The following is a 17451-nucleotide window of genomic DNA, read 5'->3' as shown; positions in this document are numbered from 1 at the left end:
CCACCACGGCTGCCTCCCAGGAACCCCACGACGAACACATGGCCTTCCAACGCCGTGTGTTGGGGTGCCAGGAGAAGCTGTTTGAACAGGTGCAGGTGGGGTTCGACTGCATGGCCGACAAACTGGACGCCAAACGTGGGTGTCTAAGTCCCATCAGGGACCACTCAGAGTCCCTAACAGACACCGACAGTCCGCTCCATGGCCTCCATTGAACCATGCCTGACATCGCGAGAGTCCTGACTGTGCGACAAGAATGACCGTCTAGTCAGAGTGGCTCCAGTGAGCTCACCCAGGAGTTGGGACTCATGCGGAGGCACATGGAGAACACGGAGCGGATGCATGCGGAAAGAGCGGCTGACACGGCTGCACACCAGCGAGATGTAGCTGGGTCCCTCAATGGCATAAAGACACTCCTCATGGCATTGCTGCCACAAGGCCGGGTGCTGATGCATGCCGCTGCTATCACTCCATCCACATCTCCGGCCCCTGATGTCTCAGTGCCACACAGTGCTGCACACATTCCACCTCCGGCCCCTGCCACACAGTGCTGGAGACGGAACACCACCACCCACATGTGAGGCACCTGAAACGGCAGAGGACGAAGATGCGGATGAATCTGCCATGGTGGTGAGAAGAAAGCAGTAGCATTCATCTCCGCCATATGGCCTGTTTCTGCTTGGTTCTGCCCTCTGCATCATCACCTTTCACTGTCCCCCAATGCACTATGCGATACTCCCCTTGGACCTCGACATGGACTGACGTTTTCTGTTTGCTCACCAATGACACAGCTATCAGACTGCAGACTGAACTCCTCTTCTTCTGATGTACCTGTCCTTCCCTCCACGGGCTATCAATGTAAAGCAGGGTTTGCATGGGCCTGTACTGCTCCAGCTACGACACTCCATTGAATGTGCATTAAACATTCATTGTCACACTGATGTGTCATGTCTATGATCTTGCAGGTGTGGAGGTACGGATGAATGTAGGGTCAATGATTCCCCCCTTACATTCATGTTGCTCATGTTGTGGGACTTGGGTCACAGGGTGACACATTGCCGATTGCGTTCCAGGTGGCGCCGACACTAGAATGGAGACACACTTTAGTCACTTCCTTGTCCAGCCCAGAATGGAAGCATGTGCTGGACACCATTTCCACTCTGTCACTGGGTTTCTACGTGTGGGTATCATTTCTGCCTGAGGGCCTAGGGCCCGGGTACAGCACATTGCCCGGTGCCGGGGGTGACATGATGGCGTCCTCACCACGGGACTCAATCGTAAAGGGTCCATGGCTTGCAGTGCACAGACTTGGTGGCACCAGATACACTGCGGCAGGCACAGGCACACCGCCACGGGAAGGTTTCTTTGGGTGCACTGAGGTAGGGGCACCTAAGGTGCCGAGCGGGTGTGCAGCCTACGATGATGTGCCGTTCCAGGCGGTCCGGAAAGGTGGCATTAGTGTGAGCCCTGCTGGACCGCAGTGTAGGCCAGAGCCAGCGGGCAGTGCGGGCCTACCGACACCTGGCATCGCCTCGCAGTTCGCAAAGTTAGTGGCACCTCTAGTGCTGAGCCGGTGTGCAGCCTGCGATGGGGCCGGGTGCACGGATATGTTCTCTGCCATAGCGAAATCAAGACCCAGAATCAATTGTGTGACCTGGTGGACACGGTGCGGCGCTGCATGATGTGGAGGGTGCCATGGTCGCAGCCCACGGGCTTGGGGCTCCCAGTGGCACTAGGTGGGCCCTCTTGGAGACACACTGGTGGGTGTCAGAAGGTGAGCAGGGAGTCCTAGTTGCGCTGGGGCAGGCAGTTTTTCTGCTGTTGGGTCTGGAAGCTCAGTTGAAGCTCTCGTACAGGATTTCTTTTGAGGAAATCTGAGATTATCGTCATAACTAAGTAAGGGAGATGTACTCAGAGATTCCACCAAATAAAACAAAAAAAAACACATCGAAGTGGAACTTGCTTTGAGCGAAGGACAGAGAATGTGCAGATATGGGTCTCCTTGCTCTGTTTGGAGAACACACCTTCGCATTTCTGCCTGGAATGCCTACATAGGTTTCACCAGTAGACAACCACCAGGTGTGCAACCTCTGCTTGCCGAGAGACAACAAGACCAACACATGCAAACAGTAATGCCCGGCATGCCTCTCAGGTGGCAGGGTGGGTGTGGTGGGGTCACACGGGGGGAATAAAGCAACAAAAAACTTTGCTTGAGGCCAGGTCCGGTGTCTCTGCTCCTGCCTCTGACAGCAGGAACAGAAAGAAGGCAGCCAGGCTCCATTCCCAAGTCAAATCACAATGTTGCAACGCAGCATTGTGATTGGTCTGAGCGCCTCGGAGAAGAGGCCAGTGTCGAAAGACAATCGAGGTGGAGAAGGCAGACAAACTTTGGAGACGAAAAAGAGAGTGGTGACTACAATCGAAAACAAAAAACGCAGCCTTGAAATAGAGTGCAAGAAAAGACGTCTGGAACCCAAAATGGCGGCAATTCTTCAACAAAAAGAAGGAATTTGATGCCTCCCTCTAGGGATTTCGCATACTCACCATACAAGAATCATATATGCAAATACACAAGGACAGAGTAGTCATCAAGACCGACCAACGCTTACTCCCGTAGCTCATATCCCACTTCACATAAATCAAGCTATTCAGATATAGAGTTTTTTCCAAGAACCAAAGACTCTAGCAGAAAGGCCATTACACACACTGGACGCCGGCAGGGCAATAATGTATCACATGGAGAAAACAAATGCAATCAAGAAAGGGAAAAAAGTCTTCAAATCGTTCGCAGAGAATAACAAAGGAGAACCAGTTAACAAGAGCACCATCACAAGGCGGGGTAACTCGGACAATTCAAATATGTCAATAGAGACTGGGCATACAACTAGAGACAAAACCAAGAGCACATTCGTCCAGAAATAAAGGTGCGCCTTCCTGGCCAACGTGCCAAATAACGACATATGTATGGCAGCCACATGGTCGTCAGTACACATGTTCACAAAACACTACTGCATTGACATATAAGTGAACAGAGAGGCACAAATGGGGTCATCTTTAGCCCAGCCACCACAATGAAACAATAGCTACAAAGTCAATGCATGGCATTCGAATCCAGAAAAGATTCATGCCGCAAAACGAAATGGTTACTTATCTGTAGGAGAAGTTTTGCAGCTTGAAGAATTTTCTCGATTCACATGCGACCTACCCGCCTCCCCAGGAAATGAGGCGAGACAAGTAAGCTAGGAACAATTAAGGAGTACAGCCAAAAAGCGCTCACGGGACATTAAATATACAAAAAATCGCCACAGGTTAAAAAAAGAATCTGAAGATAGCGACCACATGTGGGGATTCCGGGGAGGGTGTCAGATGTCAGGGGAGGCTGGAACAAGCACCAGATGGTGGGGACTGTCGCTGTCATACAAAAAAAAAAAAAGAACGATTATACAAGAGGGGAGTTCCAGACCCAGACACTAGATGGCGGAAAAATGCACAACATATGAATCCAAAAAAACACTGTAAGATACAAAACTACTCCTACAAGTAGATAACAATTATGTTCTGTAACTTAACACTAACTTCCACAGCCAGGTTGGAATAAAGTTGGACATACTGAATAAAACATGGACTTCCAACAACTGCAGCAGCCTGTCAGTTGAGTTTATGGCAAGACAGTAGGCTAGCACTTTGCAATACCTTTTATTCACTACCTCCAAGCAGCAACACTTCAAAGTTCTATAAGTAGAACACTGTATGAACACACAAAGAAAAAAAGAACACGTACTCCATAAAAACCTTCCCTCCATTTTTTACCTCTTTTGTTGCTGTATCTTAGCATGTAAGTACACACTTTTTAATTCTATATATTAATGCATGTTTTATAAGGCTTGGATGGAGTATATGAGGCAAAAACTCAGGTGAGCTGGGTTATGAAGAGAGTGCTGTTGGTTAGATTCTCATTTGATTTTAGGTTTTATATATAATATATCGAGTTTATGGGTTTTCATATCTATCAGGGAAATAGGGATACTTAAGATTTAATATTTTGTTCAATGAAGGGAGACATATTTATTAAAAAACACAGGAGGGAAACTGTGTATTAATGCTTTTTGTCTTTCAGTCAGCAAAACCGCTTAACAGACGTGTGCAAACTCATTTGAGACGTGTCCCGAACATGAAGTGCAAGTCCTTTAGTAAGGGCAAATAAATACAGGAAGGTTTCGAGGCGCCATAACTCAGGTGGCCATCTTTAAGAAGGCATCCAATTACAATGGGGTGTTTACCTATGGTAGGCCTTTTCTGAATGGTTTATATGAATTTCTGTAGCCAATGGGGTTTTTAGGACATGCACTGTTTTTAGGTCTCGCCTGGCATTAGCAGTGCGCATGCGCTGCTCTCGCCATGCTAGAGCCTTTTGGAATCGATACGGATTACAAGCATGCAAGTTGACGGACAGAAGATGTGCACGCGGGGACTGGATGCTTCACTGGCGACTTTTGTTTTGGGCTCGGCAAACTGTATTTTTTGCATGCTTGAGGCTGGACAATTTGGGTAATTAGCCCTCGGCTTTTCCAATTTCTGACAACCGTAAAAGAACTTTGCGAGGACACTAATTCTGCTAATTGGGAAGCAGAAAAGTACTTTATTCAACCTACTGAAAAGACCGCAAACATGCATACTTTTCCCTGATTACTACCTAACCGTTTACGTGATGGTTTCCCACCTCCTCGCAAAGATTAAAAAATCTGTATATTATTTTGCAGTTCTTTTATAAAGTGACATGCTCTGCAGAGGAACCGATATACAATTTTACACGTCACAAATTTCGACGGCAGTACAAGCCCAGCTAATGCCTCAGTCGGTGCTAGTGACAGAATTATGCAGCTGAGGCCCAGGAGCAAAAAACCCTCGCTCAGTGAACTGCATCTGAGAAACGAAAAAGCTGACCTCGAATCGCGAATTTTGCTTTCGATGCGGGATTGTTCCATTGCCTGACGTGCTCTTTTCGGCTGCGCACCTGTGACCTTTGGCAAGCACGCAGAGAGTAGGTGAATCCAGCAGAGACGACAAAGGCAGTAAGCTCACACTGATGATGTTCACCCACCTCTTTGCACTATCTTGCAGAATGGAAAATGGAAACAAGCATTTGCAATGCAATAGGTCTCGCATTTGCGAGAGTTTAAGCTATTGGCATTGTAAATGAAAATGCCTTTCATTTATGTTTTAAAAATCAACACATAAATATAAGAAATTGTCAAGGTTTTTCCACCATGTCCGCTCTTGATGACGACATGCCTACTTAAGTGTCCTAAGCCTGTCGTACCAGGGGGCTGATGGTGAGCGTCTTTTTTGAAAGGTTACCTTAAAGGGGGCCAGTTTGTTGGCTGCTCTCTCCAACCATTTAGAAAAGACCTCTGCCCCCCTATCTGAGTCAACTGGGATTTTCCAGGGTATACTATTTAAAGTTCTGGCCAGTGCTTCGGCCAAAACACCCTTCCGGTTTCTTGATTTATCCAACGAGCGAGGGGTTTTATTATTTCTGGCTGCGGGTAAGGATAAGAGAGAAAAGGCTACTGCGCTATGATCAGACCAGCTGATGGGAATGTTTTTTTGATAAGCCAATCTAGTATCATTAGTAAAAATACTGTTCAGTGTATGGCCTGCCCTATTAGTGGGGGCAGGTACCAATTGTGACATTCCAAAATTAGGAAGAGCCTCTATAAGGGTGCATGAATCTTAATTATTCAACTCTTCTAGGTGAAAGTTAAATTCTTTTGATCATAAATTATTTGATCCAAATTATGTGAAACATCCAAGTTCAGACTGGATGGCCTTTGGAGCATGTTGCGGAATATAATAAACAGCACATTAGAGAATCATTGGCAAGAGACAGAGAAATTTCACGAGAATGAAATGCTCCTGCCCAATTATTGACACTATGAAATAATCTAGATCCTGAATTAATAACTTACCCCTTTAGGTTAGGCAGAGATTCAAGGAAAGGATTGGAATGTTCAGTAACGCAATGTGAGGACAGGTTATTAGATGTTTCAGGCTATTTAGCCAGGATATTTGATGTGGTTGAAGAGACTTATGTCAAAGGAAATAGCATTGAAATAATACTGTTGAGAGGCGGAAGACAAAGACCAATCTGCTTTTTAGGTAATTCAAATATGAGCCTCATAGCAGAAAAAGGAAATCAGTCCTATATATGCATAAGCCCTAAATTGGGCCCCCTGAGCACGTAGAAACTCAGGAGAGGTATCGTTGGAAAGAGGAGGAGGGCTATCCCCAAGCAGGGATCCACCCACTAGGCACCAGGGAGGGGGAGTGGCCCCTTGGGCAAGGGCCTTTGCTCCCCCATACATTTTTTGGCACCATTAGTCTTTCTGCCCCCCCGGGGGGTAGATGGGGCCAGTAGCCCCCAATCTGCCCCCCAGGGGGGTAGAAAGCCCACTAGACACCATGGATTTTGTAATGAGGTATTCATTAGGGGTGGGGGCTGACTAAAAACGGGCATGCCGATGCCCCCACCCCGGCACAAAATGAGTCTTTCTTCCCGCCCTGGGGTGCAGATGGGGCAGTAGCCCCCAATCTGCCCCCCGGGGGGGCAGAAAGCCGACTAAACGCCAGGGAATTTGTTTTTGCCCCATTTTTTTTTTTTTAGGGATGGGGGCTGCCCGAAATGGGCACGCCAATGCCCCACCACCATTACAGCCTTTCTGCCCCCCCTGGGGGGTAGATGGGGGCAGTAGCCTCCAATCTACCCCCCTGGGGGGTAGAAAGCCCACCTGACACCAGGGATTTTCTTATGGTGTATTAATTGGGGTGGGGGCTGCCCAAAACGGGCATGCCAATGCCCCCCACCACCATTACTGCTTTTCTGCCCCCCGGAGGTGTAAAAAGCCCACTAGACGCCAGGGTTAGTTTGGGGCAAATTTGAATTAGAGTGGGGGCTGCCCAAAATGGGCATGCCCATGCCCCCACACCCTCCCCCGCAAAAATTACAGCCTTCTTGCCCCCCTGGGGGGCAGATGGGGCAGTAGCCCCCAATCTGCCCCCAGGGGGGCAAAAAGCCCACTAGGCGCACAAAAATTAGCAAAAATAGGCTACGTCCCAGAAAAATGCCAAAACTGTGTAAAAAATGTTGGTTTTCTGACAAAAGTCTGTAATTCTCTAAAAGCTGGGAAAATGGTGATTTCAGCCCCACAAACCCTTTTTTGATACCATTTGCAGAGAAAAACCCAGACGCTTTCATTTGCAGCCCGTTTTTTCCATTTTTCCCCCAAAAAACAAAATGTTGCTGTATTTTGGCTAATTTCTGGGACCCCTCCAGGGGAATCCACAAACCCTGGGTACCTTTACAATCCCCATGATAGTGGAAGAAAAGGACGCAAATTTGGCGTGGATGCCTTATGTGGTAAAAAAGTTACAGGGGCCTAAGCGCGCACTACCCCAAATAGCCAAAAAAAGGCTTAGCACAGGGGGTGGGGAAAGGCCTTGCAGCGAAAGGGTTAACAAACAGTGCAATAGCATAAGAATAAATAGCAAATGCACATATAACCCAAAATCAAAGTGTGCCAATAACAAGAGAGGAGGAGGGAAGAAAGGAAAGCTCTCCACTCAGTGGAAGAGGTTCCTCAGGACCGCCTGGCCTACAGCAGTGTCTTCCTGTGTTGAGGCCTCCAGGCAGTAATGTCTTGTGAAGGTGTGCACGCTGCTCCAAGTTGCAGCACTGCAAATATCTTTGATCTGGACCCCAGCAAAGAGGGCCGTAGAAGAAGCCATGGACCTTGTAGAATGTGCTCGGATTCTACCCTCTAGGGGTTTGCCAAGCTGCTAAATGACAAAAACATATAGCACTGACCACCCACCGAGCAATACCCTGATTGGACAGGGGCAAGCCCTTGCAAGGAGCGCTGAACGAAGCAAACAGTTGAGAAGATTTTCGGAATTCTTTAGTACGGTCCAGATAGAATTTCAAACATCTCTGCACATCCAGAGAGTGGAGTGCTCTTTCCGCCGGCGTAGAGGGCTGTGGGAAGAAAGCCTTAAGAATCACCGGCTCATTTAAGTGAAAGTCCGAAGGCACCTTAGGTATGAACCTTGGATTAGTCCGTAGAATCACTGTATTTCTTTTGAATTGAAGGAAGGGTTCCTGGATCATCAGAGCTTGAAGCTCTCCAATTCTTCTTGCTGAAGTGAGAGCTAGAAGGAGCGCCACCTTCCAAGAAAGGAATTTCAGATCTGCTCGATGAATCGGTTCAAAGGGATGCTTCATCAGCTGGGTGAGTACCAAATTCAAATGCCACGTCGGGGGCGGAGGCCTCACTGGAGGAAAGACTCTAAAGAGGCCTTTGAGAAATAGTTTGACAATCCTGGCTGACCATAGAGAAGGTCCAGATGCAGTGCGTCTATAGCGAGAGACTGCTGCCAAATGAACCTTTATGGATGAATGAGCCAGCCCCGCTTTAGCCAAAGACAGGAAATATGGAAGAACTTGGTGAGGTTGAGACGAAAAAGGGTCGAAACCCTCCTGCTGACACCAAATACGGAATCGTTTCCGTTTTAAACGGTATGTCTTGATAGTAGAAGGAGCTCTAGCCTGAGAGAGAACCTCCTTAATCTCCTCCGAGAGATCTAGGCCAAGAAACTCTCGCTGCTCAGGAGCCCTGCTGACAGGTGTAAGGAGTGAGGGTCTGGATGCCAAACCTGGCCTTGGGACATTGTGAGAAGGTCTGGAACCAACCGTAGAAGCCGTGGAGGTTCCAGGGAGAGCAGGTGAAGTTCCTTGAACCAGATCTGCCTCGTCCACTTTGGAGCTATTAGGACCATCCGGCACGGCTCTGTTTTGATCTTCCTGAGTATTCTGGGTATCAACGGAATGGGGGGAAAAGCATATACAAATGTGCCTGACCAGGCTATCGAAAGCACATTCCCCAGCGATCCGCGATGGTGTCGCTAGCTGGCGTAAAACTGGCATTTTTTGTTCTCTGGGGTGGCAAAGAGATCTATTGAGGGTTTGCCTCACCGGTGAAAAATTTCCTCCAAGACAGTCTGGTTCAGTTCCCATTTGTGGCTGACTGACGACAGTCTGCTGAGCATGTCCGCCTTTTCGTTTAGTACTCCTGGAAGATGTTCTACCTTCAGTGATATTCCGTGCAGGATAGCCCACTCCCAAATCTTCTGGGCTTCCTGTGACAACGGAAGAGATCTGGTACCCCCTTGTTTGTTTATATAGTGCATGGCCATGGTATTGTCCGTGCGGAACGAGAACCGCCGACCCCTGCAGCCATGGAAGAAAGGCCTGTAGTGCCAGACGAATCGCCCTGAGTTCCAGGAGGTTGATATGGAGAAGGCGGTGCTGTGGCAACCAATGTCCGCTTACATGCACGTCCTGTAGTCACTACCTGAGGAGCTGGATTGATTACGAAGGATAGACTTTGGGATATATTCTCTTCCTTCGTCCACCACAAAGCGGCCCTTCTCATAGCCGGAGTTATCACCACCTTGTCGTTGAAGGATCCGTCTACTTGTCGCCTTTGCAGGTCGAGCTGCTCCTGAAGTGAACACATCCGCAACCTGCAGTGAGGTATTAAAGGAATGCAAGAGGAAATTGTTCCTAGCAGGGAATTGTAACGGCGAACTGAAAGATACTTTCTTCTTCGCAACAGCTGAGCCATGGACATCAGTTTCTCTTGCCTTTCAAAGGATGGAGAAGCCTTGTTGAGAGACGTGTCCAGGATGGCCCCTAGGAATCATGCTTCCGTGGACGGACAGAGAGATGACTTCTCCCTGTTGAGAGTCCGGCCCAGATTGCTGAACAGACGCGTACATGCATCAACTGTATCTTCCGCTGCACGTCTAGTCGGGGCCTTCAGCAACCAATCGTCCAGGTAGGGGGAAGATCTGGAAATGCTGCTTCCTGAGGAAGGCTGCCACCGGCACCAGCACTTTGGTAAAGATTCTCGGAGCAGACCGAAGTCCAAACGGTAGAACTTTGAATTGGAAGTGGCTCTTGGCTACTGTAAACCGTAGAAACCTCCTGTGGGCTGGATGAATGGGTATGTGAAAATACGCATCCTCGAGATCGAGAGTGGCCATAAAGTCCCCAGGGATGAGGAGACGTAAAATGTCCTGGAGAGACACCATCCGAAAGGATTGTCTTATGAGATAGGTGTTTAGCTCCCTGAGATCTAAAATGGGGCGCCACTTCTCCAGCATCTTCTTGACCAGAAAAATCCTGGAGTAGAAACCCTCACCCTGCTGAGAAAAGGGGACCGGTTCTACAGCGCCCTTGAGGAGCATCTGATGAACTTCGAGCCGCAGAAGATGTTTCGAAGGCATGGCAGCAGGGAGCTTGGAAGGTGGAAGATGAACAAACTCCAGCGTTTGGCCACATTGAATGATGTTGAGTACCCAACGATCTGATGTTATCCGTTGCCAGTTGTGGAGGTATTGAGATACCCTGCCCCCCATAGATGTTGTCGGGGAGGGGGGTACAGCAGGAAGAGCCAGAACGCCGCTATTGTCGTTTAGTGGTGTCACGTCCCTGGCGATTCTGTTTCCCTCTAGAGTTAGACCTAGAGAAAGAAGAGGTCTGGCCTTTTCTTTGATGGTAAGATGGACGATAAGACTGAGGCGTTGAACTATAAGAAGAATATCGTTGCTGCTGGTATGAACCCCTGTAGGTTGTAGTACTTCCTCCTCTGGCTCCACAGAAAGGAATCTTTCAATATTGTAGGGTTCCCAAGGATCTTGCTGTCTCTGTATCCTTTTTGATGTCTTGGAGGGTATCATCAATATGTTTACCAAATAATGCCTCCCCATCTAACGGAAGGTCCAGGATTTTGTTTTGGACCTCCGGCCGAAACCATGTCGCCCTGAGCCAGCCTTGGCGATGAAGAACAGCTGCGCCTGCCAGCGAGGGGAAAGCCGTTGTGGCAATGTCCATTGCGCAGTCAATAATCTCAGCTGATGCAACCTCTCCCTCTTGCAAGATTTTCTTTGCATCCACCTTGGACTCCTGAGGCAGCTGGTCTAGAAATGGTGAGAGGTCACACCACATCTGACGATCATATCTGCCAAGAATAGCCAACGCATTCGCCACTCTAATCAAAAGACTTGCGATTGAGGAAAATCTTTTCCCAGCATTATCTAGGCATCTGCCTTCTTTATCAGGAGGAGTAGTAAGGGGCGCAGAAGGGTTGCGTGATTTCCTCTGAGCCGCCTGCGATATCACCGAATCCGGCTTCGGTTGACCTATTAAGGATGCTGGACTGTCATCAGGGGCCTTGTATTTTTTGTCCAGGCGCGGCAAGACTGGAATGACAGTAGCCGGATTCTTCATTGCCCTTATTTCTTCCTCCCAGACGTGGTTGACAATAGGAATCCTATAAGGTTCTTTAAAATCATAAAGAAAACACTCAGATTGAACTAAAGGCATGGGCAGTTGAAATCTGTGTGAGGCTCTCTCCATCAATTTGTGAAACCCCCCAATGTCTGCCGGGGGAGAATAAACTGCATCCGGTGTAGGAGAAGCTGGGTCCGGTATCACATAATCATCCCATTCCACATACTGGTCCGGCCTGCTGACATCGCCGTGATCCTCATCCGAGGAATCATCCTGCACCTCTGGAACCACCGTAGGTATAATTGGGCTGGTGACTTGCGGCTGTGATACCATCTGGGACGGTGGCCTTGGCAAAGCCACAGAAGAAGCTGGCAGAGAAGACACATCTTGTGTCAAAGGAAGCGAACAAGGAGGAGGCTGGGAGAATCTCCTCCTATAGTCCACCAATATGCCCTGAAGAGCCGCCAAGAGGGAAGTAGGAACAGAAGTCCTCTCCTGGCTAGTGTCCTCTTGACGATTAAAAGAGTGATGATATGAATGCCCATGAAGGTATTCACCTTCAGAATCAGTGTCCTGGCACTTGACTAGAAGCTGTGAGGGGCTATTGGCATAGCCAAAAGAATCATCCTCTCCCTCAGAATCCTCTTCCAGCAACAGCGTGGGAGGTAGGGGGGGCCACCCTCCTTGTCGAAGTCATGTCCGGCATGATTCTCTTCAAAGAAATGGTGATTCTTTCCGTCGACGAAGACGTCGTTGACGGTGGCGGAGAAGAAAAAGAAACCATTGTCGACGAGGTCGTCGACGGAAGATCCAGCGTCGATGAGCAGATCGTCGACGAAGAGATGGGCGTCGTCGACACTCCTGCTGTCGTCATCGTTGTTGATGCCCTAGTCGACGACACCGTCGTTGCAGCTACCGCCGTCAACACCCTCAGCGACATCTTCATCAACGTTGATGACCTAGTCTTCGACGAGCCCGTCGACACCGGCGTAGACAGATGGAGACTCGAAGGTACCGTCGACAAGCCCATCGACGGTGGTACCATTTTAACTTGTACCTTTGCCGCCTTCATCGACGGAGTCTTTCACTGCGTCGTCAACGATTGACTATCTTTGTCAGACTTCTCAGATGTTAGAGAAGAAGGCTTTTTGAAAGTTAAAGCAGACTCCACCACTGCTGCTGTTGATGGCAGTCCTTCTCCTTTGCACAATGGTGAGGAGATTTGCTAGGACTCAGGCTCTCAGACTCACGGGGGGTCTTTTTTGAGGTCTTTGCGTGACGCTCTGTAGATGGTGATGAGGAAGTCCTACCCCTCTTCACTGACCTTCTGGATGAAGTGGCAGATGATGAATCCTCGCTGTCACTTGACAGTGTTTCCTTCCTCGACTTCAGCTTTTGGAGCCAGGTGAGGAGGCGACCCTCATGGTCCCGGAGAGTCTTCGTTGAAAAGGTGCGGCATATTTTGCAGTCTGCTGCCTTGTGGTCAGGATACAGGCAGTAGATGCAGTCTTTATGCCTGTCCTCCACATACAACCTTTTCTTGCCACAGTTGGAACAAGCCTTAAAAAGGGCTTTTTTCTCTTTGTCAGACATTCCCAGAAGAAATACCCAACAATCCTGAAGAAAAAAACTGCTGAAAAAACAGTATAGAGTTGAAGTGAGCAGAGCTCAAAGGAGACTCCCTTGCACAACGTGCAGTAGAAAATCTGAGGCTCTGAGGTTCTCTCAGGAGCGTTCTATGGGGTGAGGCTAATCTGATTGGTTGTTGCATTATTTTGGTCTCTTTTACCATAAGAGGTGGATATGCTGCAAAAGGAGATGAGGCCTAGGCCTTTTCCTTTCTCTTTTGTACCTACTGCTATGGTATTTTGGTTACCAAGACTCCCATTCCGACGACGGGGAATGATACAAGCTATGGGAATCTATGAAAGTTCCAATACTGGAGTAAGGGAAAAGTAACTCACTCGCCCTATTGCTACAAGTACCTTATAGATGTTTCTGTAGAGCGTTGTTCCTCACCAGGCATGTAAAACCATATGCCCCTGCGATTCCTTTAATTGGGATGCCCAGGGGGCCCAGATCCAACACCCCTTTCGACTTGGTAGACTGGCACAATACAGGAATCCATACACTCGGAGACCTGTACTTCAACGGACGATCCGTAAAAATGTAATGATTTGGTGCGAGAGGAAGGGATGCCCCCGGGACATTTTCTTATGCACACCTCTTGGATTCGTTTATTACAAAACAAATGGGGGGATATTATGTAAGAATTACAAACTAGCATGGTACTCCAATACATCCATGTAATGGGGAATGGTAGCCACCTTATTTGCTGGTTCGCGGACGCCCTTTGCCTCCACACAGCGGCGGACCTGAACCCACTGCATACAAAAAGGGAATCTGATTTAGGTTGCTCCTGCACAGATACAGAATGGAATGTGATACAAGTCCCACACATGTTCCCCGCAACACTAGGCTTAAATGAATACAATTTTCCATAGTACATCATGCATACCTTACCCCAGAGAAAATCATCAGTATTTTTACAGAACCGACTCACACTGTCCTTGCTGCACCCATTTAGACGCAGACATTGTACTCATGTTATGGACATGTCACAAGCTTAGACAATTCTGGGAAAAGGTTATAGTACACCTATCTGAGTGCACAGGTAGACAACTTCCAAACTCCTGGGAATAATGCACACTGTGGTTATTCCCCAGGGGTAAAGCGCACAGGCCTACAAGTCTGTTCCTAGATTTGGGCCTTGCGGTGGCTAAAAGACTTATAACATAACTTTGGAAGTCTAGGGATCCTCTGGTGTTTTTAGCCTAGTCCTGCTCTGTCCAAAATTGGGCGACAGCTGAGGGCGTATCCCTCAGAAAAGAGGATACACTAGGGCTAGGGAAGTTTCTGCTCTTGGATAGCTGGAACACAATTCTTGTAGCGCTGTGACTAAATCTACAGTCTGAATCCGAAATACAACACTCACAACAAACCGAACACGAAATCAGTTAAGTTGAGAGATGGGAATTAGCCTTATGTGCGCTGGGAGGAATGCAGCGTCAGCACATATATATGGGACACTGCTTTATTTGGAGAGTATTGGATACATGACTTTGTGATTATACACAATCTCTGCTAAGGGGGATGTCTTGAGCCCTGTTGTTCACTGAAGATGTTAAGTTTGTTAATTTAGTATATGAATTCATCTTTAAATAGCATGTGGGAAATTGTCATGGTCTATGTAAACGAAGTGGGAAGAACAGAATACAATTTGGAATTGATAAGTATATGTACAATAATTAGTTCACTGAATGTAGTCAATTTATATGTTTCCCTGCTAAACCTGAGTAAAGATGCCTTATACACGTGTACCATGCACCTGGAAGAAATTACTGTATTATTATGTATTACTGTTAAAGTGACAAACATTAAAAAAAAAATAACAGCAGTGACTTGTATAAAGGGTTGGGAGGAAGCTTGTGAAGGACATTAACAGATATTGTAAAGGAACTGTAGGAGCTTTGCTAGAACATAAAAAAATGATTTAAAAGCACCATATTCAGGGAAGGAGAATGTGATAGTAGACTGGATTACATCGATTGGAAGTTGATAAGTTTTATTTTTTGGGGTCTATTAGAGGTAGATTTGTTTGTTTCCCATTTGACTTTTCAAATGAAGAAATATTTCAAATGGCATCCGGATCCAGGGGCATTAGCAATGGATGCATTCAGCCAGGGTTTGAAAGGTATAAGAGGCTATGCCTTCCATCCTTTTCAATGATACAGTAGGTGTTGGTCAAATAAGAAAACAAAGGTGTCTATCTTAGTGACTCCTTTTTGGACAATTCATTTTCGGTTTCCATCATTTATGAAATAGCTGTGTAAAATCCTTTTCTGATTCAGCTTTGCAGAGGACTGTTGGCAAGGCATTGAAGGGGAAGAAAATGCTGAGTCAGCTGTGCTCAGCCTTCCAGGCTGGAGAATTTCAGGAATTCAGGAAAATTCACAGAACTTTCTGGAGAGGCTTCAGAACTCCTTAACAAGTCATGGTCTCCTGGAACAAAGAAGATATACAGTAGTGCATGGATTGTCTGGTTAGGTCGGTACTTGGAAAGGGATTTGGATCCTGTGGAGGATGATGAGGTAGATGTTGCACATTTCTTGGTAGAATTATTTGGAAAAGGCATAAGTGATACAACAGTTCTTTGTTACAGGTCAGTTACAGCAGTAGATAATATGTAGAGTTATGAAGGGAGTTTGGTTGAAAAGGCCTTGGTATGAATGTCTTTGTGATGTCAGTTTAGTCTTCAAATTGTTTTGTGTTTTGGCAGATGACTTCGCTTTTACCTTTAAAGTAGTTAACATTGAAATTGGCTACCTTGATTTGATTTCGTTTGGAAGGGTATCTAATGTGAAAGTGCTGGATTTGAGTAATAGGTTTCATCTACCATTTTTTTAATTTTATTTTTCCTTTGGAGAAGAACTAAGACTGTCAGTCAATTTGACTTAATCTGGAATTTGAGGAATATCTAAAAGTTGTGTGGTAAAATGCATTATAGAATATGAATCAAAGGAATGGAAATAGATGGGCAGGTGTAGATCAATTGCTGATTTAGTATGTTAAGCCATATAAGGCAGTATCTATAGAGGCTATTTCAAGATGGGTTAAGTAGGTAATGAAGGAAGCAGAAGTAGATATCAACAATTTTAAGACTCTGTCCATGAGAGGCGCAATGGCCTTGTAGGTTATTTGTGCAGAGGGTAGATTAGAAGTGATAATGAAAGCAGCTGACTGATCAATTGCATAGGGTTTCATAAAAAATATTTTGAAATACTTTGAACATGCTTAATACTAGCCTCTTGTGTTGCCATGAAGTGCAGATTCTTAAGGCAATAGTGTATAAAGCATCGGATCGTGATTTATTGAAGACATGGATGCTAGCATTATATCCAACACCCACACTGGTGGAATCAAAAAATAGGGGGTTTAGTGGTAAGCGTGTGTTTGTGCATAGGAGGAACCTATAATCTAAAGTGTTATAGTAGTTTTTAAAGTTTTAAATTTGTAATGGTAAGTGTTTGTATAGAGTGAATATTACGGAATGATTTTATTTTATAGAGAATCAATATAAAGTGTTGGAAGATACAAAGTGGGAGAACTGGATGAAGAAGAGAGCAGCTCTAAAAGAGGATGTAAATGGAGCCGAGAGAGCGCTTGTGGACGAGACATTCTTTTCTTTTTTTTTGTGTGATGTGTTCATACAGTGTTCTTCTCATGGAACTTTGAGCTGTTGCTGTTTGGAGGCGGTGAATACAATTTAGGGAATAATTATAGCCTCTTTGGCTTTAAAATATATCATAGCATAGCTTTGAGAATCGGCATTCCTATTGTTCTACTGTGGCCTCCTGCAATGTTCTATTGAACAATTATATGTGATAATATTCTTATTTATGACAAAAGTTTGGGGCACCTGAAACCACCTTGGTTGGTTTAAAGCTGATTGAACTTAAAACATTTCCTTTTGAAATGAACAGAGAAAGGGGGTAGAGGCATGGACTCAGACGATGGAAGGTGGGAAGGAGGAGTGAGAGGGCAGTAAGCTGATCATGCTGGGTAGGTGGGAGGGGCAGTGGCAGGACAATGGACTGAGCACAGCCAGCAAGAGTAGCATCTCAATGGACTATGGCGGGCAGGAGGGCGGGGGACAGGGGCACAGACAATGGAGTGCGGGAAGCAGGGTAGGGACAGCAAGCTAACCATACAGGTCAGGCAGAATCGGCAGTGGCAGGAGAATGGACCATGGAGGGCTGGAGTGAGGGTGCAGGCATGGATTTTTGACAACAGGGTAAGGGACAGAGAAAAGTAAGTGGAAGGGGCCGTGGCATAAACAGGCTTCAGGGCGGATGTTGATAGGGGCAGCAAGATAAGCACAACGTACAAGCAGAATGGGCAGTGGCAGCACAAAGGACCATGCAGGGCTGGAATGAGGAGGAGGGCATAGATTACAAGCAGACTATGGAGGAAAGGCCTGCAGGCACTGCTCAACACCCCATTGAGAGCAGGAGTGAGGGGGCAGAGCGCACACACAGTGAATG

The sequence above is a fragment of the Triturus cristatus genome, chromosome 3_1, assembly GCF_964204655.1.
Source record: "Triturus cristatus chromosome 3_1, aTriCri1.1, whole genome shotgun sequence".
NCBI classification, from domain to species: domain Eukaryota; kingdom Metazoa; phylum Chordata; class Amphibia; order Caudata; family Salamandridae; genus Triturus; species Triturus cristatus.
This window is presented reverse-complemented; position numbering follows the sequence as displayed.